Genomic DNA, 21,018 nt, shown 5'->3' with positions numbered 1-21,018 from the left:
CAGCCTCCAGCACTGTGCCCAGTGTTGGTGTTGCTGGACAGCTTGGGCCCTTGTTAAAGGTTGGTTCCCTTTCTTAAAGGATTTTATCTAAAATTTCTCTAGCACCTATGGTATCTGCTATAGATTTCTGGTACCAGGTCAAGGAAATGTCTTTCTACTCCTAATTTTCTAATATATATATTTTTTAATCGCAAATGGGTGTTTAATTTTTTCACATATTTTTTCTGAAGTTTTTGAGATAATCCTGAGGTTTTTCTCCTTTAAACTACTGTACATTTATTAATAGATACTCCCCTAAGTGGGAAAGTACAAGGAGTACAATAAACTGTGGAGGAGATTATAGTTAATATTTTAAAATACTGTCTTATAGGGGCACCTGGGTGCATCCAACAAGGTTAAGCATCCAGCCTTGGCTCAGGTCATGATCTCGCAGTCCATGAAGTTCGAGCCCTGCGTTGGGCTCTGTGCTGACAGCTCAGAGCCTGGAGCCGACTTCAGACTCTGTGTCTCCCTCTCTCTCTGCCCCTTCCCTGCTTGCACTCTGTCTCTGTCTCTCCCTCTCTCAAAAATAAATAAACATTAAAAAACAATACTATCTTACAACTCATAGCTATAGAATCTACTGAGTGTTGACCTACTCCAATAAAGATTTCATTTAATGTCTGCACCGGCTTTAAGGTCTGATTCTTGGTTGTAAAATATCAGCTGGCAATAGTTTTTATTTCAAAAATGTCTCTACCATAACAACAATCGTATAATAGCTAATGCTTCGAAGTTAAGATTATTTTTTCCAGATACTGAACAATAGGGAGAATTTTCTTTTCTTTTTTAATTAAAATGTAATTAAAAAGTTTTAATTACAAAAACACGACATGCCTATTGTGCAAAAAATGAAGGCAGTTTTCAAGGTGCAAAGTAAAAATGGAAAGTCTCCAACTCCTGTTTCTTCCCCATTTCTGCTACAGAGGGCTGGTTTGAGATCTGGAGCTTGGGAAAACCATTTTTACTCACCCACTTTGACAATACTCCCCATCAAGTTTCTAAAAACCAAACATATATTACAGCAAAGAGCGTATATTTGAAAAAAGGTAAGGAAAACTCCACATAGTAATCCCTTAAAAAAAAAATGTTAAGGTACTGTCCTGTTGAATTCTTATTTCTATGTGATAGCGGTAGCCCAGAGGAAAATAGGAGTTTGAGATTTCCTCCTCCTGCAAAAAATCTTAATTATCTTATTCAGCCCCAGGGATACCTGAAAGAAAGTAATTTTCATGTGAGAGAATAGAGCGGTATCTTGCGTTGGTATGAGAAGTGATGGCTTTCCTGGGCACAGATGGGAAGCAGGGAGGAACTGAGCACGGGAGTAAACTTGGGGGAAATATAACAGTACTCAAAGTCCTCCTGTAGGAGTTCGTGATTGTATTTAAAGTATCATGATGCCCCCAAACTTTAGACAGACCCAGATTCTTGTGTAATGACAGAGAAGACAAGCCAACGAGAAATAATTGTCGGATTGGCTGACACTTTGGGTCTCCGCATGCTGCAGTAAACACTGCAGGGAGATAGAAGCCAAGATTTGTCAGCCAGTGTTCTGAGTCGTATCAAACCCATTGCAAACACTCAGATAAATGTGAAACAATAGCAGCGGTGGCAAATGACAGCCCAAGGGCCTTTGCTCCGTAACCTCTAATTAATGACGAAATGAGAGTAGCTGTAAGCAGGGGACGAGGCAGAGGGTGTAGAAAGTGTGCTCTATTTTGCCACTAGTCTCCATTACCCAGTCCCCTTCATGTCTTGTTAAAAAGAGGACAGAAAAATACTTGGAAGGGAAGCCAAAAATATAGGAGCATGTTTGAAAGATTTCCAAGTTGTGGTGGGGGAGCCGCCAGATTCGTTTTCAGTCCTGACTTACTTGTTTACTAACCAGATGATCTTAGACAAGTCAGACAGGAACCTCTCCGAGCCTCGGTAAAATTGGAGTGAAAATTCCTGACCAGATCACTGAGTGGTTGTGAGACTCGAAAGAGATCATGCTTGAATATGAAGATGTGCAATTGAAGGGTAATGTTCCTAAATCCTGCTGATACCTTTCCAAATAGCCTCGAACTTGCCTTAAACAAGCCTTAAACTTGCCCCATAATCGCTCGTTCTGAGTGCACTGTGTTTTTCCCATTAGGATCCCCGAGATCGACACACAGTCTATGCTAAAAATTTTATTTTTATCCCAAACACAATGCGGAGCCATTGAACTGTTTAAAGTAGAGGGGAGACGGGCGCATTTGCATTTAGAAGAGATCATTCTGACTGCAGTGCCGAGAAGAGACTGGAAGAATAAATGGAACAGCCTCACGGCAGTCACAGAAAGGGAGATGGAAGCTCGGACTTGAGGGTACAGACCATATTTTCCCAAGAGGAGCTCCAATAGTATCTCTCATCTTGTATGTTCTGGTTTTATTTTTTAATTGAAGTACGATTGATAAACAAGATTATATTACTTTCGGGTATACGACGTAGGGAATGAACAGTTCTATACGTTATGTAATGCTCACCGTGATAAGTATAGCATCTGTATGTCCTTCTGCCCTGTTCACTTGTCTTCATTTCTCTGGCCCCTTGAACCTACGTGGACAGCAGTCCAGCCCCTTGAACCTAGGTGGGCAGGCAGGTTGCCTGGACTAGTACAATAGGGCAAAAGGGACGTTGTGTCGGTTATGGGCAGCAATTTTAACTGGTCTTACACCTTCCACTCTCTGCCTTTTGGAATACTCATTCTCGGAAGTCAGCTGCCACACGGTGAGAAGCCCAAGTCCCATGAAGAGGCAGGTGTGGGGACTCGAACCAACAGCTCCCCGCCCACAGCCATGGGAGTGTGCCATCCTAGACCAACCCAGCCAAGACATCGGGTAACTGTAGCCCAAGCTGCTGCCCACAACTGTGTGAGCAGTATAAGCAATACCAAGCAAGAGCTGCCCTGCTGAGTCAGTCCCCCCATGGGCCATGAGAGGTACTAACTTTCTTCGTTTCCAAGGGCTGCCATCGCGAACTACCACAGACTGGGAGGCTTACACAACAGGAATTAATTTTCTTACAGTTCTGGGGACTAGAAGTCAAAACCAAGATGGCGGCAGCATTGACTCCTTCTGAGGGCCCCGAAGAAAGGCAGTTCCAGGCTTTTCTCCCTGGCTGGTAGACAGCCATCTTCTCCATTCTTCATATCCTGCTCCTTTTATGCATGCTTCTGTGTCCACACTTCCCCTTTTTAATAGGACACCAGTCATTATTGGATTAAGGCTTACCCCCAGTGACCTCAGCTGGACTCGCTTCCATCTATTAAGACCTTATTTCTGGGGCGCCTGGGTGGCTCAGTCGGTTGAGCATCCCAACTTCAGCTCAGTTTGCAGCTTCAGCTCGCAGTTTGTGGGTCCGAGTCCCACATCGGGCTATGTGCTGACAGCTCAGAGCCTGGAGTCTGCTTCGAATTCTGTGTCTCCCCCTCTCTCTGCCCCTCCCCCACTTGCGCGCACGCGCGCGCTCTCCCTCTCTCTCTCTCTCTCTCAAAAATAAACAAACATTAAAAAAATACCTTATTTCCAGATAAGGTCACATTCTCAGGTACTGGTGGGTTAAGACTTGGACCTATGAATTTGAGGGGGACACGACTGAACCAATAAGAATAATAAATAACCGTTTTAAGCTACCAAGTTTCGAGGTGGCTTGTTATACTTCAAAAGATAATCAGAACAGGCAGTTGTGGAAATGGAAAGAAGTACACATTTCAGGAGACATAAAAATTCCCTAAAACATGGTCATTGGGTTGGATGGACATGGGATGGGTCCTGCCCAGCAGCCCTCCTCGTTTGTTAACATAACTTCACTGGGTTCAGGTGTCCCTTCTCTCTTTGCGGGCCTGTGCCTCACTAAACTCTGGTGCCATTCACCTCCTAAAAGTTAAGTCCTAATTAGCCTCAGCAAACCGCGACAACTACATTCCTATTCCCTGTGGTGGGATTAAGAAAAGTCACATGCCTCAGTCCTGTGAGAGGTCAGTCTCCTGAAGGTATAGCTGGAGAACATTTCTCATCTTTTAAAAGAGACGCTGAGAAACAGTGGTCCTTTCTCTTCCTCCAGAGGAGGGTGTCAGGATATGGCAACTGGTTGGGGGTGGGGGGAGAGAGCCAGGCAAGAAGACGCTGAAGAATGAGGACAGCGTCCAGGTTCTTGGTGACGCTGTTGAGTCACTGCATGGACCACCCTGTGGCCATGGCAGCTTGCAGTTTCCTGTTTTGAAATTCTAAACCCCATTACTGTTGAAGCCCTTTTGAGTTATTGTGTATAGTTGACATTTGCCCATCAAATAAATAGTCCACTATTTGGGAGCTCAGAAGAAGTTTGAGATGGAAATAGACGTGTTCTGGTCGTTCAAATATAAAAAAAAAAAAAATTTTTTTTTTTGTCTTTATTTTATTTTGAGAGAGACAGTGTGAGCCGGGGGAGGGGCAGAGAGAGAGAGAGAGAGAGAGAGAGACAGAATCCGAAGCAGGCTCCAGGCTCCAAGCTGTCAGCACAGAGCCCGACGCGGGGCTTGAACCCACAGATTGTGAGATCATGACCCAAACTGAAGTCGGATGCTTACCTGCCTGAGCCTCCCAGGTGTCCTTGTAGTCATTCAAATATAAATGGACACGGGTGCTTAAAGTGCAGTAATTAGAGAATGCTTAGCTTCAACCAGTATTGAACAGGTACTGATAAGTCACGTATTTACACTCAGTAGCTTGGCTGAAATGTGAGCCTACAATATCTAACTGGTGACAGTGTGGTGAGACAGGCACTCCCACACACGGTTGGTGGCACTGAAGACCCGTTGTGTGGCAATTATCAGAGTTCCACCAGGGCGTCCCCCGGAACAGTGAAACCCTGGACACTAGCAAGTATCTGTCCGTGTGAACCCGGTTCGATAACTTCTGTGTGGTTCCTCTGTACTGTAGGGTGGGTCTGTCTATGCCAGTTTGGAAATTCGTAAAGATACGTTATTGAGTGAATATCACAAAATACAAAACAGTATGTTTAGCATGATCTCTTTTGTATAACAGTTTTTAAAACATCATCGAAATTCATATGTAACAATATATCCTTAAGGTTATTTGGGTTTTTATTCTAGAAGGAATCATTGAGATAATGCCGTAAGTGGGGTGCCTGGGTGGCTCAGTCCGTTAAGCGTCCGACTTCGGCTCAGGTCATGATCTCGCGTTTCATAGGTTCGAGCCCCGCATCGGGCTCTGGGCTGACGGCTCGGAGCCTGGAGCCCGCTTCAGATTCTTTGTCTCCCCCTCTCTCTGCCCCTCCCCTGCTCACACTGTTTCTCTCTATTTCAAAAAATAAATAAACATTAAAAAAAATTTTAATAAAAAAAGAAGATGCTGTTAGTGTTTATTCTATAGGGAATCACCTCTATTTGCTCTGTTTTTTTAATCGTAGCAGACACTGCTGTTGGTTCTCTGGTGTCATTCATAAGCCCTGTCCCACTGCCTTCCTTTCCAGTGCAGGAGGGGAAGCAGCAAGGTTCAGGTCTTTAGGATCAACCTAGAGCTAGGTTGGCCTCATCATTCTGGGAATGTTCTACCCTTGGACAGTAAGGAAAAGTTTCTGGGAAAGCTATTTAGAAGGGAATTCAGTTGACCTCGGCTCAGGCACTTCCCCACATTCTCCAATGAGCCTGTTCGCGAAAGACGCCAGACCTTTGCTCCCGTCGTGACTTCCCATGCTGATCTGGATTACAACCACGTCAGAACCCCTGGGGAAGAGTGAAAAGACAATTGGATTCTATGCTGCCACAGAGCCATGGCTCTGACCTTGGATGAGTCTGCCACAGGGCCCCCCAGCGAATGTGATAGCATTTGTTCAGAGAACATTGCAGTGCAGATTGTGGTGTGGTTTACGTGCGAGAGCCAATGACCAGAGCGCCAGAGACCAGCATCTCCAGGGAGACATCAGTGTCCCTGCCCGTCATCCTTGAAATGAAGCAACCCCTCCATTAGCTAAGGCCCCTAGCTTGCTACCCGCTCCTTTCCACGAAGATTCTGAGCTTCGGAACCCTCTGTCTACAGAATCGAGTTGATTTTTTCAGAAAATCGGTAAAATAGTACAGAATGTGATTCCCACTTTTCAATGAGGCATCTGTACCGGAAAGGGTGGAGGGTGGTTGACCTTTCCACCGGGTGAGAGGGTGAGAGGGACATTCCTGGGCTGTGTTGCACCAAGATGGGCTCGACAAACATCTATCTGAATTGAGAAGAGAGTGATGCTTGCCCACGCCTGTAGCCTTCTCCCCCCTCGTTGTTACCCTTCACCCTTTCTCTGCCTTGACACACGGGTACCCTGCCTCGAGGTCCAGCGGCCCAGTTACAGTCCTGAAGACAAAAGCCCAGTGCCGAAGACGGCGGAGGAGGAGATGGAAGCAGTTCGGGTTTGGTGATGTTCTGCACAACGCGCTCCAGGCCTGGACAGCTCACCTCCAGAATCCTTCATTGCCTGGGAAGAATAGACCTCTCTCTGTTGAAGACACATTGGCCCAGTTGTCTGTTCCTTGCAGCCAAACATGTTCCCGTAATCCTAGTGCTTCCTATTTGCCTTTTCAGGTCCACGTTCCATCCCCGTCTACCGCTCAGGACCCCAGGAGGCTGACTTGTCTGGACTATGGCAACAGGCTCACGGGCCCTCTGGCTTCTGGTTGGACTTGGCCCAGAACTTCTACTCCTACGTGTTTACGATGTTATACACTTGCACTTGCTCTTGGCCAAAAGGCCGAGAAGCGATGACGATGTTATACAGTTGCAAAAAGTACACCAAGGAACGTTTACAAGGGTGGGCACCGCAGTATTGTTCGTAATGGCAAAATATGGAAAGCAGCCCAAATGTCCATCAGTCAAGCGACTGGTTAAATTAAATATGGCGTAGCATTCCTTGGAATACTTGGCAAAAACTAAAAACATATATCCATATAAATCCTTTCAGAAAGTATAAGCAAACTGGGGCTACCTTTTTCTTTTTTTTAACATTTCTGAAGATCGTAAATTTTCTTACCATGTTTGTGTTACTACTTTACTGTGTTACTATTTCTGATTATTATGTTATTGAAATGTCAACAGGGCTGTTTAAGGTCTGTTTTCCCCTGGGTTCCCCAGAAAGTAGAGTCTGAAGCGGAGGTTTACATGCTCATGCTTTAGTAAAGAAAGCGGGGTGAGGAGCAGAGGAAGGGGGCAGGGAAGGAGGGGGGCCAACGTCAACGTGTGTTAGCACGCTGACCGTGAAGAGGCATGGATTGTTCAACCTGACAGAACGTTTTCTTAAAAGCTTTGTAATCTGCATTTCAGGAAAACCTCTCCATGGCAGAAAGAGGGAAGGATTTATTCAGTGAGTCCAGTATTTCATTATTCAAAGGTTTGTCCCAAGAGACATTAACCGTCCCACCCTTGGGGCTGTGTGTGCATTTGGTGGCGAGCAGGGCTACTGGGCGGCATGGACAAGGAGCCCCCAGGGCAGAAGCTGGGAGGTAGCCGGTGAGGGTCTGAAGTGATCGGAGCCCCCACAGACCGGGCTGCAGAAACGGGACCCAGAACGGGAAGCAGTAGGTCAGGAGGTGCACAAGTGTCTACTGTACCTTCCAGAGTCTTCTCTAATTTTGTTTTAATATTTATTTTTTGAGAGACAAAGAGAGACAGGGCACGAGCAGGGGAGGGGCAGAGAGAGAGGGAGACACAGACTCTGAAGCGGGCTCCAGGCTCCGAGCTGTCAGCACAGAGCCCGATGTGGGGCTCGAACCCACAGACCGTGAGATCATGACCTGAGCCAAAGCCGGATGCTTAACTGACTGAGCCATGCAGGCGTCCCCAGAATCTTCTTTAATTGTCTTCTCCATGTATGTGTTTCCCAAGCCTGGCCTAACAAATGACCACAAACCAGGTGACTTAAAACAGCAGGAATTTATTTTCTCAGAGGCCAGGAAGCCAGACGCGCACAGGCGAGGAATCAGCAGGGTTGGTTCCATGTCAGGGGCCGAGTCTGTTCCACGCGGCTCTCCCAGCCTCTGGCAGCTGCAGCTACCTCTCTCCCATCTGTGTTCTGTCGTCACACGGCCGTCTTCTCCCCTGCCACTGTCTTCACGGGACATTCTCTTTGTATGTGTCTGTCTCTGGGTCTCTCCTCTTTTTAAAAGGGAGTCAGTCATATTGTGTTAAGGCCCCGCCCTATTCCATCATGACCTCATCTGAATTGGATCGGTCCCATATGCAATGACCCTGTTTGCAAGGATGGTCACATCCCGAGGTTCTGGGAAGGACATGAATGCGGGGGTGGGGGGCACTATTTAACACAGTACAGTAGGTTTTTGTGTTCAGCAACCAATTGGTGGTATTTTACAACTGAAGTTAAAAGAATGTTACAGAAACCCGAATCTCCCAGCAGAACATTCTTGCTGGACGTGAGTGAGACTTGACTGCACGCGCGGACGCCCGACTGCTTGCCAGACAGCTCCGATCCATCTGAATGGACACAACTACCCCCTTCGCTTACCATTCCATTTATAACCCCCACTGCCGTGGGTCTACGACTGATTTAGACTCCGACTAAAACGTCCATTAAATGTGTGTTTCTGACTGGTGTTCCGGACAAAAATTCGTTTCCTTCATAGAGCTGGCAAAATAGTTTGGAGAAGAATCCTGGGAGCAGTAGCCTGGATCAGTGGTGCCCACAGGATGGGCTCCGAACCTGTGGTGTCAGCACCCCCCTGGGAGCCCGTGGGCTCAGACTCACCCACATCTTCTGGGTGGGAGACCCCTCCCAGAACGAGCCCTCCAGGTGATTCTGACTTAGGCTCCAGGTGAACCACTGGCCTAGACCAGCCATGTTCTAACCACAGCAGGATGAAGGTCGGGGCCCGAGAAAAACTCTTGATTTTGCAATTTTTATTTCTTTCCATTCTGTATAAAAAGAATTTCAACGCGGTGTATGTTTCTTCCGGAGCCAAAAGTTCTCGGCAATGTTTTCAAGTGTTTTGGTCTCGGGACACTTACGCTCCTGAAAGTTACTCAGAGCCCCCGAGGAGGTCCAAGGAGGTAGGTTATATTTATCAATATTTACCGTATTAGAAGTTAAAGTGGTGACAATTTTCTGACGTTTGTTTTTATTAATTCATTTTATTTTTTTTATTTTTTTTAACGTTTATTTATTTTTGAGGCAGAGAGAGACAGAGCATGAACAGGGGAGGGGCAGAGAGAGAGGGAGACACAGAATCTGAAGCAGGCTCCAGGTTCCGAGCGGTCAGCACGAAGCCCGACATGGGGCTCGAACTCACAGACCGCGAGATCATGACCCAAGCTGAAGTCGGACGCTCAACCAACTGAGCCACCCAGGCGCCCCTATTAATTCATTTTAAAAGGACAATAATAAACCTATCGAATGTGACTTTAAATAACACATCTCTATGAAAAATAGAGTTTCCAAGACAAAAACATTGAGAAGAGTGGTCTGTTTTGCAAATCTCTTTGCTATATGGTTTAATGGAAGACAGCTGGATTCTCATATCTGCATTCAATCTACTCTGCAGCACGATGTTTTGGGTTGACTTATACGAAGACAGTCTGGCCTCACGCATATCCATAGTTGGAAAAGGGAGGATCTCACAGACCCTCTGAAAGGGTCCCCAGGATCCCCGGGCTCCCCTGACCAACCACACACTGAGAAACGCTGGGCTGGAGCAGGGCACATCCTAAGGAAGATGGGCCACAGTGGGGGGTGAAACAGATCTACTCGGAAAATTCTGCATTAACGTAAAATAACTGTCCCAGCACAGCATGCAAGTATAACTTAAATATCTTAAATAATAAAACACAATAGAGAGCTAAATTTATAATTTAAAATATAGTTGCTGGTCTTTCATGGAGAGAGAAACTGATTATCTGAGTATTAAAACTGTGAATAAATGTATATATATTTTTTTCACTCTCTAAATTGGTAGGTAAGGCATATTCAGATACATAAAAACCGTGATTCACCACTTAAACATGTATTGTTAAAGTCTATGAACTGAATCACAAAACTAATACAATTATAGAACTAACAGGATCTTAAAGATCAAATAGGGCAACATTTTTGAGCAGATAAGGAAACTACCTCAGCAAGGTTAAAATACCTGACCAAATTGATCTACAAATTAGTTGAAACTCAGCGAATTTAAAAACAGTCGGCTTCAGGGCGCCCGAGTGGCTCAGTCAGTTGAGCATCCGACTTTGGCTCAGGTCATGATCTCGCGGTCTATGAGTTCGAGCCCCGTGTTGGGCTCTGTGCCGACGGCTCGGAGCCCGGAGCCTGCTTCGGATTCTGTGTCTCCCTCTCTCTCTGCCCCTCCCCATTTCACACACTCGCTCTCTCTCAAAAGTAAATAACTTGGATGTATATTACAAAATTCCAATGAGTCATTGTAGTCAGGGATCCGAGTGACCTGAAATCAGAAAGACCCTCTTGTCCCAGTTTTCCTCAGAGTATGGTCGTAGGAACACCATTTGGAGACCACTTGCTGGTTGGTGTGTTTCTGCTAGAGCATTAGTTCTCAAATTTTGAGGATCTCTAGAAATTAGCCTAGGAATATGCATTTAAAAAATGTTATTGTTTATTTATTCTTGAGATAGACAGAGACAGAGCATGAGCAGGGGAGGGGCAGAGAGAGAGAGGGAGACACAGAATCGGAAGCAGGCTCCAGGCCCTGAGCCATCAGCACAGAGCCCGATGTGGGGCTTGAACCCACGAATGGGGAGATTATGACCTGAGCCGAAGTCCGACGCTTAACCGATGGAGCCACCGAGGCGCCCCCAGAAATATGCATTTAAAAAAATTTTTTTTAACATTTATTTATTTTTGAGACAGAGAGAGACACAGCATGAACGGGGGAGGGGCAGAGAGAGAGGGAAACACAGAATCGGAAGCAGGCTCCAGGCTCTGAGCCATCAGCCCAGAGCCCGACGCGGGGCTCAAACTCACGGGCCCGCGAGATCGTGACCTGAGCCGAAGTCGGACGCTTAACCGACTGAGCCACCCAGGCGCCCCATGGAATATGCATTTTAAACAAGTTCCCCAGGTGATCCCCATGCATATTCAATTTTGAGAGCCACTGTCCTAGGAAAGCAAGTAATTAGTTTTGACTATTAAAGTAAAAGCAGAATAATAATTCATTAGGGACGTAGAAGTTCAAAGACAATTCAGAGAAGAAAGAAATTGTTCCTGGCTGGAAAGATCAGGGAAGGCTCTTGACGAATGCCAAGGACGGAGACAAGTGCAGAATGGAGGGAAGGGTGTCCCAGGGAGCAGGAACTGCATGAGCAAAGGCACAGAGGCAGGAAACTTGGGGTCAGAGACAGAGAAGGGCAAGCAGTTTGCTTTGACTGTCAGAAAGAGTTCCTTACAGGGAGTGGTGAGCATAAGCCTGGCAGAGGTCTGCGTGACCATGACTGAGGCTCATGCCAGCTGGAGGGCTTTGAAATGAGGTTTGATATGATCAGAACCATATATCAGGGAGAATTTGTCTGGCATGAGTAGAAGGGGAGAGAACAAGATGTCAAGAGGTGCTTTCGTGACGCTTAAGCTGCAGGGAGGAGACCAGGACCAGAACGGGGGAGAGAGATCCCTGAGAGACTGTAGGGGTAAGTCGCAGACTGCACTCGTGACCTCCAGAGTCAGAGACGCTCAAGGCCCAGATGAGTAGTTCTCAACGCTGGCTGTACATCTGAGCCACCTCAGGAGCTTTTAAAAATGCTGAAGGCTGGATCTCACCCCTACAGATTCCAATATAATTGATCTGAGGTGAGGCCCATGGATTTTTTGGTAAGATTTCCCCCCAGGCCCTTCCAGCGTGTGGCTGAGTTGAGACCCACCTACCGAGAGCGTAGGTGACCAGAGCGTCCGAGGTCCAGGCATGAACGGAAATAGGGAACACAGGAGAAGATGGTTTGCAAGGAAACAGAAAGTCCTTCTGGGCCCAACAGGTCCAAGGACTTGGTGGAACCTCCAGGTGGGTGTGCCCAGTAAATACTGGAGATGCAGACTAAGAGTTGTTGAGAAGGTTAAAATTAGAAATGTAGGGGCACCTGCATGGCTTAGTCGGCTGAACGTCCGACTTCGGTTCAGGTCATGATTGGCTCAGGTCATGATCGCGCGGTTTGGAAATTCGAGCCCCACTTTGGACTCGCTGCTGTCAGCGCAAAGCCCGCTTCGGATCCTCTGTCTCCCTCTCTCTGCCTGTCCCCCACTTGTGTGCTCTGTCTCTCAAAAATAAACAAACATAAAAAAAGGTTTTAAACAAAGAAATGTAGATTGAAGAATTCACCAGGTAGAGCTGACAGTTGAAAATGGCTGCTCTCTGGGGCACCTGGGTGGCTCAGTCGGTTAAGCGTCCGACTTCAGCTCAGATCATGATCTCGTGGTTCGTGAGTTCGAGCCCCACATTGGGCTCTGTGCGGACAGCTCGGAGCCTGCTTCCGATTCTGTTTCTTTCTCTCTCTGTTCCCCTCCCCTGCTCACACTCTCTCTCCCTTTCAAAAATAAATAAACGTTAAAAAAAAAAAAAGAGAGAGAGAAGGAAAGAAAATGGCTGTTCTGAATAGTGTTTGAAAGTAGGTTGGGTATTTGGCAAACAGTACGTAATTTACAAAATTATTAGGGAACACAGACAAAGATGGGCCAATGCTAGAACCTGCACAGGATCCACAAGTAGGGACTCAAGAAAGTAGGCCATTTATTGTTTAATACTTGAAAGTCCTTCCTCCTTCAATCCTTCGTCCTTCCTTAATTCTCTCTCATTCTGAGAATTTGCATATGCAAGTTAGGAAAAATAGAGAATGGGGAGTGGTGAGTTATGCACTTATATAATTAAATTCCCTAGTTGGACCTCTTTGGCCTCTATCCTGGGTTGGCTTTACCAAAACATTACCCCATCCCTCAGGAAAACACTCTTTGCTGTAGGTGCAGAATTGACTCTGGGGATTGCCAGGTACATTGACCAGGAAAGGCTAGGAGAGCTGTAATTAATTAACCTCTCAGAAAAATAGTAAAAAAGAAATCCAACAGGTTGGTAGCTTTGATCCTGCAGATCAGAATTTACTTCTGTTTGGGGAGCACCTGAGTGGCTTAGTCGGTTAAGCATCTGACTCTTGATTTCAGGTCAAGCCATGATCTCATGGTTCATGAGTTTGAGACCTGTGTTGGGCTCTGTGCTGACAGCTCAGAGCCTGCTTGGGATTCTCTCTCCTTCTTTCTCTGACCCTATCCTCCTCTGAAAAGAAATAAATAAACTTTTTTTTTTTTTTTTTTGAGAGTGAGAGAGAGCGTGAGCAGGGGAGGGGCAGAGAGAGAGGGAGACAGAGGACCCAAAGCAGGCTCTGCACTGAGTTCTGCCCTTAAAATGCAGAGCCTGGATGTGGGGCTTGAACTCACAAACTGTGAGATCATAACTGGAGCTGAAGTCAGACGCTTACCCAGGCACCCCGCAAAATAAATAAACACACTTCAAAATAAAAAAGAACTTACTTCTATTTGAGAAGACGCTGGCCCATAAGTTGTCTGTTGGCTATGCAGTCGGTTCACTAGCCGCTAGTTGAGCTAGCCTCCTCCCTTTGCCCTTTTCTGCTCTTTCCCGTCACTATGCTGCAGGATGTGGCCACACTTGGCCTCCAACTCATGCTGTCATTACTTTTCCAAAGTGATTTCTTCATGGGCAAACACCTTTATTAATTTTCTGGTGCAGGAGTTTCTGAAGGCAGCAGGTTCTGAAGGGAGGGTGCCGTCTTTGGCTAGAGGACAGGGAGGTCTACAGGGAGGCTCTTCGCCCTCCAACGGGGTGAGGAAGCACCTTTTACGTTGAGGTACTAAGAGCCACCTCTGCCTACGTAATGATTGTGAGTGAAGCCGACCACGGATGAAAAGAGACCGTTCAGTTTTGCCAAAGGCTGACCTGGGTGCAGCCATGAAAAGCACCACGAAGGATGACAGGATGGCATCCATTTCTGTCATCCAAAGGGACGTTTGTGCCCTTTCTCTGGGACCCAGGTCACAAAGTCAAGGTTTCAGCGGTGGCCCGTATTGACATAGATTTTTAATCCATCTGGATTAAATCTGTTATGAGATGTATGTCAACTACACTTCAATTAAAAAAAAATTGTTAAAAGGGTAGAGATCGTGTTAATTTTTTTTTTTTAAGTTTTACTTATTTAAGTAATCTACACCCAACGTGGGGCTTAAACTCATGACCCCACAATCAAGAGTTTCATGCTCTTCTGACTGAGCCAGCCAGGCACCCGTCATGTTAATTGTTTTTATGGTTGGTTGTTTGTTTTTTTACCATTTATTTATTTTTGAGGGGGGGGGTAGGGGAGGGGTGGGGAGAGAGAAAGAGAGAGAGAGAGAGAGAGAGAGAGAGAGAGAGAGAGAGAGAGTCCCAAGTGGGCTTTGCGCTGACAGTAGAGAACTTAATGCGGGGCTTGAACTCACAAGCCATGAGATCGTGACCTGAGCCAAAGTCAGACGCTTAACCAACTGAGCCACCCAGGTGTCCCTCATGTTAAATGTTTTTAACACACACACTCAGAGGCACAAGGAAGCTTCTGGAGCTGATGGATACCTTGATCGTGGTGATGGTTTCACAGGTGCATGCATGTGTCCGAACTCAAATGATATACATTAAATACATACAAAATTTTGTACATCGACTATACCTCTTTAAAGCTTTTTTTTTTTTAATTGTTACAAGATTTTTGAAAACTCTATTATCTTGTTTCAGCATCCCCGACCCCACCTGAGAGAAGAATGTAGGGCAGGCCCTGTGGAAAGTGGTAAGTGATTGGGGTGCCTGGGTGGCTCAGTCGGTTAAGCAACTGACTTCAGCTCAGGTCATGATCGCCTGGTTTGCGGGCTCAAGCCCCGCGTCAGGCTCTGTGCTGACAGCTAAGAGCCTGGAGCTCTTCAGATTCTGTGTCTCCCTCTCTCTGTGTCCCTCCCCAGCTTGTTCTCTTTCTCTGTCTCTCAAAAAGAAATAAACGTTAAAAAAACAAAAAAAGAAAGCGGTAAGTGATTAGCCAATGGCACATCTAGTTATAGCAAGATCCAAATTGGAGAACAAACTTGCTAGATCCAAGCTCCCAACCCTTTTCACGATGAAATTGTCATCCACCTTGCTTGTTAACCACCATCATCTACTAACAAGTGGAACCTGTGAGCAGACTTTGAGCAGAATCTCTTTTCTATCCAGTCTGAGCCTGTTTTTTAAAATATCTTTTTAATGTTTATTTATTTTTGAGAGAGAGAGAGAGTGCGAGCATGAGAGGGGGAGGGGCAGAGAGAGAGGAAGACAGAGGATCTGAAGCAGGCTCTGCGCTGACAGCAGGGAGCCCCATGTGGAGCTTGAACCCATGAACCATGAGATCACCATCTGAGCTGCAGTCAGATGCTTAACTGACTGAGCCACCCAGGCGGCCCTGGGCCTATTTTTAATGAGTGAGGGAACCAATTCAAATTTCGAATTTGAACCAAATCATGCTGAGATAGCCTGGGCTTCCTGAATGAATAGGGTAATTGCCTAACTTACATTATACATACTTGCTACTGTCCTTGCTTAATAATGCCCTTCATTGTGACTAGAAAAGCAAAACTGTCCTCAGGCCCCTTTGCTCATCAATGGGCCTTTACCTGTCCTGCCCACAGCGTGCCAGGCTTCTGCTTTGCAGTGGGGATCTGGTGACTCAATCGGTTGAGCTTCTGATGCTCCATTTCGGCTCAGGTCATGATCCCAAGGTTGTGGGATCGAATTCCACATCGGGATTCGTGCTGAGTATGGAACCTGCTTAGGATTCTCTCTCTCCCTCTCTCCTCTCCTCCACTTGCACACACGCCCTCTCTCTCCTTCTGTCCCTCTCTTAAATCAATCAATCAATCGATCGATCGATCAGTCGATCAAAAAGTGCTCTGACAGAGAGGGGCAGCTTACTATAGCCTTACTATAGCCTGGAACTGGGCATCATTTCTTCAGGAAAAAAGGTAATGAGAAGCAATTAAGTTGAAGTCCCCCGAGGATGAAAAGGAGACCGGTGTTTAGACAGGTCACTGGAACCAGTCGGCCTGGGCTGCCATACGATATACTGGGAGTTCAATGCCAGGCCTTTATTCTCTCACAGCTGTGGAGTCTGGGGAGTCCAACCCACGTGCCAACTGATTAGGTTACAGGTGACGGCTTGCTTTCTGGCTTCTTGCTGGGTCCTCCCTCACATGGCAGGGCGAGAGCAGACTCTCTGGGGTCTCTTATAAAGGACATAATTCCATCGGGCCAGGGCTCCACCCTGTGACCTCATTCAACTTTAGTTTTGTCCCAAAGGCCCCAGCTCCAGATACAGTCTCATGGGAGGTCACGGCTTCAACCTATGAATTTGGCGGCGGGGTGGGTGGCTGGCGGTGGGGACGGTGGGGGGGGGGGGGGCACATAATTCGGTCCATGGCATCCCTTAAGCTTTCTGTGTCTCAGGGCTTCCCCAAAATACAATCCCCATGAAGCCTAAGTAAAAAGAAGTCCAGTGAAAAAGAAAGTCAAAGTTGACTCAATGTCATTTTTGCATGCTGATTGATTTCCTTTGTGTTTATACACACCAGTATGGATGCCAAGCAGTTTTTTTTAATTTATTTTTAAAGGTTTGCTTTAGTCCAGCTAAGCAATTTAATATCGAGACAAGAAAGAGATTGTTGCTTGCACATGCAGGTTTTTTCTACGGAGGCGAAATATGATGATATTATTTATTCATCATATGTACCCTCACCTTTTCCAAAAGGGACCAGAGGCTGCCACGAAATGAAATCGAGTTCTCCGACTCAAACTCAGAATTCTCTTACTGCAGAAAAAGGCAAAGCGGGTTGGGATTTGTTTTGTCGTCGTTGTTTGCTATTGCTCTACTTGTCCTCATTTTTTCTTTCGCCTTCCCAAGGCTACTTCATCTTCCCATATGGACAATGCAAGAAATGTTCAAGCGTGCACACTGTTTCGTTACCATCAGGCAGAGGGACATTGGTTCTTCACATGAAATTGCTGGCCGGCAATATAAATTCACTTTCTAGTAGATCCCCTCAAGCAGGCATGATATCATTCATATATCTTAAATAAAAGAGAGTATCAAAAAGCTCATGGAGGATATTCAACAGGTCTGCTATTCTCTTAACCTCCTTTCCTTCTAATAACCTTTTAGGTAATTTTTCATGACACTGCTGGAAAGTCCTGTCTAGAAATAGACCCTAAGATGGTTTTCTTCGTTCGTTACAGAATTTAAGGAGAGCCAACTGGCCAAAAGTTTCTGAAAACATAGCTAACTACACTTTTACTGCTTCTACTGTCCCCAAGCCGTTGCCCCTTCCTCTGGAAAGTTGTCTGCCTGTCCAGCCACACCACATGTCTCATGAGTACCCCAGCAACTCAATGTCCAGCCTTCTGATTCAAGAACAATCACCCAGGTGTCACACTCAAAGAACCACCTTCTCCGATCAGCTCCTCACCTTCTGTTATGGGCTACATCCCCCAAATTCCTCTCGAAGTCCTAACCCTCAGAGCCTCAGCATGTGACTCGATTTGGATATAGGGTCTTTAAAGAAGTAATTAAGTTATTTTTTTTAATTCTTTTTTTTTTTCAACGTTTATTTATTTTTTGGGGGGACAGAGAGAGACAGAGCATGAACGGGGGAGGGGCAGAGAGAGAGGGAGACACAGAATCGGAAACAGGCTCCAGGCTCCGAGCCATCAGCCCAGAGCCTGACGCGGGGCTCGAACTCCCGGACCGCGAGATCGTGACCTGGCTGAAGTCGGACGCTTAACCGACTGCGCCACCCAGGCGCCCCAAGAAGTAATTAAGTTAAAATTAAGTCAGTAGGGTGAATCCAGATCCAATATGAGTGGTATCCTTATAAGAAAAGATTAGGACACACAGACACAGAAGGGATACCATGTGAGGACACGACAAAAAGGCAGCCATCACAAGCCAAGGAGAGAGGTTCCAGAAAAAGCCAACCCTGTACACACCTTGATCTCAGACTTCCAGCCACTAGAGTTTTGAGAAAATACATTTTTTGTTGTTTAAGCCACTCCGTTTGTGGTACTTTGTTGTGGCAGCCCTAGGAAACTAATACACCTTCTTAGATGCTCTGGACTATATACTTATCCTTCCGCAACGCACATGGGGACCGATATGCTCCAAGTCCCTAGGAGGGGGAAACGGTATGTGCCATACTTCTCGGCTCAAAGCAGATATCACAGATGTGGCATCAGCGTGACATGTACTCTGAGTTACTTTTATACACTGGGAGTGGCTTCCGCTCAGCCATCTGTCCTCTCTTGCTCAGTCCCCTTGAGAGAGTTGGAAACCATTTTTGAAATCTGGAGAGAGAAACATCTGTAGCAATAGTGTAGTTTTTAGTTTCTTTCCTAGAACTAAAAGTCAGTTAAATACATTCTCTGCTTGATTTTTAGTTTCACCCCCTGGTTCTTAATTATTTCATCTTCTTTTGATTATATAAGGACTTTATAGTCACTAGAAAACTTTTGGACATCCAGAACCACCGTTATTTTGCCATTTATTCTAGCCTTTTAAACATATTCATGTAATACTTTAATCAATTAAAAATTAAAGCAATATATGAGGCACCTGGCACCTGGTGCTCAGTTGGTTAAGCATCCAACTTTGGCTCAGGTCGCAATCTCATGGTTCGTGGGTTCAAGACCCACATCAGGCTCTGTGCTGACAGCTCGGAGCCTGGAGCCTGCTTCAGATTCTGTGTTTCCCTCTCTCTCTCTGCCCCTTCCTTGCTCACGCTCTCTCTCTCTCTCTCTCTCTCAAAAAAAAAAAAAAAAAAAACATTCAAACAATAAAAAAAAATTAAAGCGGTGTTTTAACTCCTAATTTTTTAAAGGAAATGTTTGTTTTATTTAAAGTTTATTTATTCAGTTTGAGAGAGAGAGAGAGAACATGAGCTGGGGAGGGGCAGAAAGAGACAGGGTGACAGGGGATCCCGCAGAGAGCCCGACACAGGGCTCGAACTCAAAAACCGTCAGATCGTGACCTGAGCTAAAGTCAGATGCTTAACCAACTGAGCCGCCAGGTGCCCCCTAAATGTTTTTATATACAACTTTTTTTGCCTTTTCTTCATCTAATATGGTATTGAGCCATCTTATTAAAACTTTCATAAACACTCTATTATATGAAAATATAATAGATATTATATATTTATATATATTAATTAGATAATTATATACTAATTAGATAATATGTAAGGTACATTATATATCTATATATGTTGATTACATATATTATTTAAACTTCCCTCATAGACGTATCTGGGTTTCACCTGAATGTGACAACAGAGTCAGTCTGCTCATACTCCCAACAATCATCAAACAATCTATCTGGACACAAACTTGGACACTTTTCTAGGATGCAGCTGTTTTCATTGGGTCTTGATGTTGATTTTGATGACGATGTTGCTGGGGAAGAGAGGATGTGAGGTGGCTGTTTCTGTGTCCATCCCCCTTTCCCTGTCCTTAATGCTGTCTTATTTCTCTCTTTCATCCCTCTTTTCCTTCCTACCACATTTGTTGCCGCAGCCTTGGCTGATTCTCTCTACCCTCTGCCCAAGAATATTTCTTGCTGAGGTGAGAAGTCTGGTGCCAGTAGGAATAGACACATAGACCGTGACAGGAAGAGGCCTAAGGGAGGACAAACTTGGGGTACAGTCAAGGAAAGGCTGCAAAAAAAGAACATCCAGGCACTCAGAACCAGTCAAGGCCAAAGGTTAGTGCCATCTTAAGGCTCAGCAAAATTATAGCATTTACCTCATCTAGAGTTTTAGAGAGCTCAAGGTAGCTACAAGAAGAAAAAGAAGGTGGGGTAGCAAATTGGAAAGTAAAATATAACAATATGACAAAGTTCAGATAAGGCACTTGGAACAATGTCCAGCACACAGTTATCGCTCAAAAATGTCAAGACATTGTTGCCACCATCATCATCACCATCACTGTTACTCTGTAGCCCTTTGGGGAATCTCTTCTTCTTGCACAGTCTTTCGCATTTGGCTACTGTTCCTAGGTTCCATTAGCCAAGATTTCCAGTGATTTTCATTTGAATCAAGGCAGTGCCTTTCCAAGTGGAAAGTACAACACAAAAGCATCATTTTCTTTAAAAAAAAAATTTTTTTTTCCTCTTTGATACAACCTGACTTTGCCTTGTGCCAGGGGACTGATATCAGAAATAATGGGATACATCCAGTGGCCATATATAATTCCAGTGACTTTTCGTTTCTGAGCTCATCGTATTTACTTAGAAACTTAGGATCATGTCTTCTTCCTAAGTCTACCTTCACTCTGTGACGATGTCTTTCACAATTTTATAGAACCTGGGGCAGGTATCCCAAACACAGATTCCTCCAGTGGCCAGATGCCTAGAATAAACGATTGCATTGAGCCCAGGGGAGCCAATGTATACCCTGTGTAAAGGGGGCAGCAACTGGTCAGCCATCTCAGCACATAACCAGATAAGAAACTAGCCATAATCTCAAGTCTCCCATTTTTGAAATCTTGGAAACTAAAAACTTCCTTAACATTGTCAGAGGCAAACAAACACATCTGCAGACCACTAGTTTGCAACCTCTAACTCAAGGCGTATTTATTTCCCGTTCACAGGATCTTTTACCCCTTTTGGTTCAAGCTGAATTTCCAATCATACAGCCCAGGCTAAGCTGCCATGACAATGTCTTTACCCTGGGGTAAAGCCACCCACCCTCCTCCCCAAAGGAAGTAAAGAGGTTCCCTGCTGTTTTCTTCTCGTCCAGGCAATGCAGTACCAACTGAGAAATAAAATTGTGCCAACACATGTTGGTAGAGAATTAGAAAAATCCTCCTGTAAGGAATTATCCATGAAGTGTTTAGGGAAAACAGTAACTCCACTTATAAAGCTA

The 21,018-nt window shown here is 45.5% G+C and overlaps 1 protein-coding gene across 3 annotated transcripts in view; it reads left to right on the top strand.

The window, feature by feature from the left end:
- The window catches only part of XRCC2 (X-ray repair cross complementing 2), a 154,703-nt gene extending 137,497 nt beyond the window's left edge, over positions 1–17,206 (top strand). For 2 of the 3 annotated variants that reach the window (XR_005787197.1, XR_005787199.1), the window contains 3 exons: positions 8,988–9,110; positions 14,822–14,873; positions 16,720–17,206. The gene's annotated coding sequence lies outside the window, so the exon portion shown is untranslated. The remainder of the gene's footprint in view (positions 1–8,987; positions 9,111–14,821; positions 14,874–16,719) is intronic. The other variant, XR_005787198.1, reaches the window with a different exon arrangement.
- Positions 17,207–21,018: the final 3,812 nt, after the last annotated feature.

The sequence above is a fragment of the Herpailurus yagouaroundi genome, unplaced genomic scaffold (genome assembly GCF_014898765.1).
Source record: "Herpailurus yagouaroundi ecotype Mexico unplaced genomic scaffold, PumYag 483, whole genome shotgun sequence".
Taxonomy (NCBI): Eukaryota; Metazoa; Chordata; class Mammalia; order Carnivora; family Felidae; genus Herpailurus; species Herpailurus yagouaroundi.
This window is presented reverse-complemented; position numbering and strand designations above follow the sequence as displayed.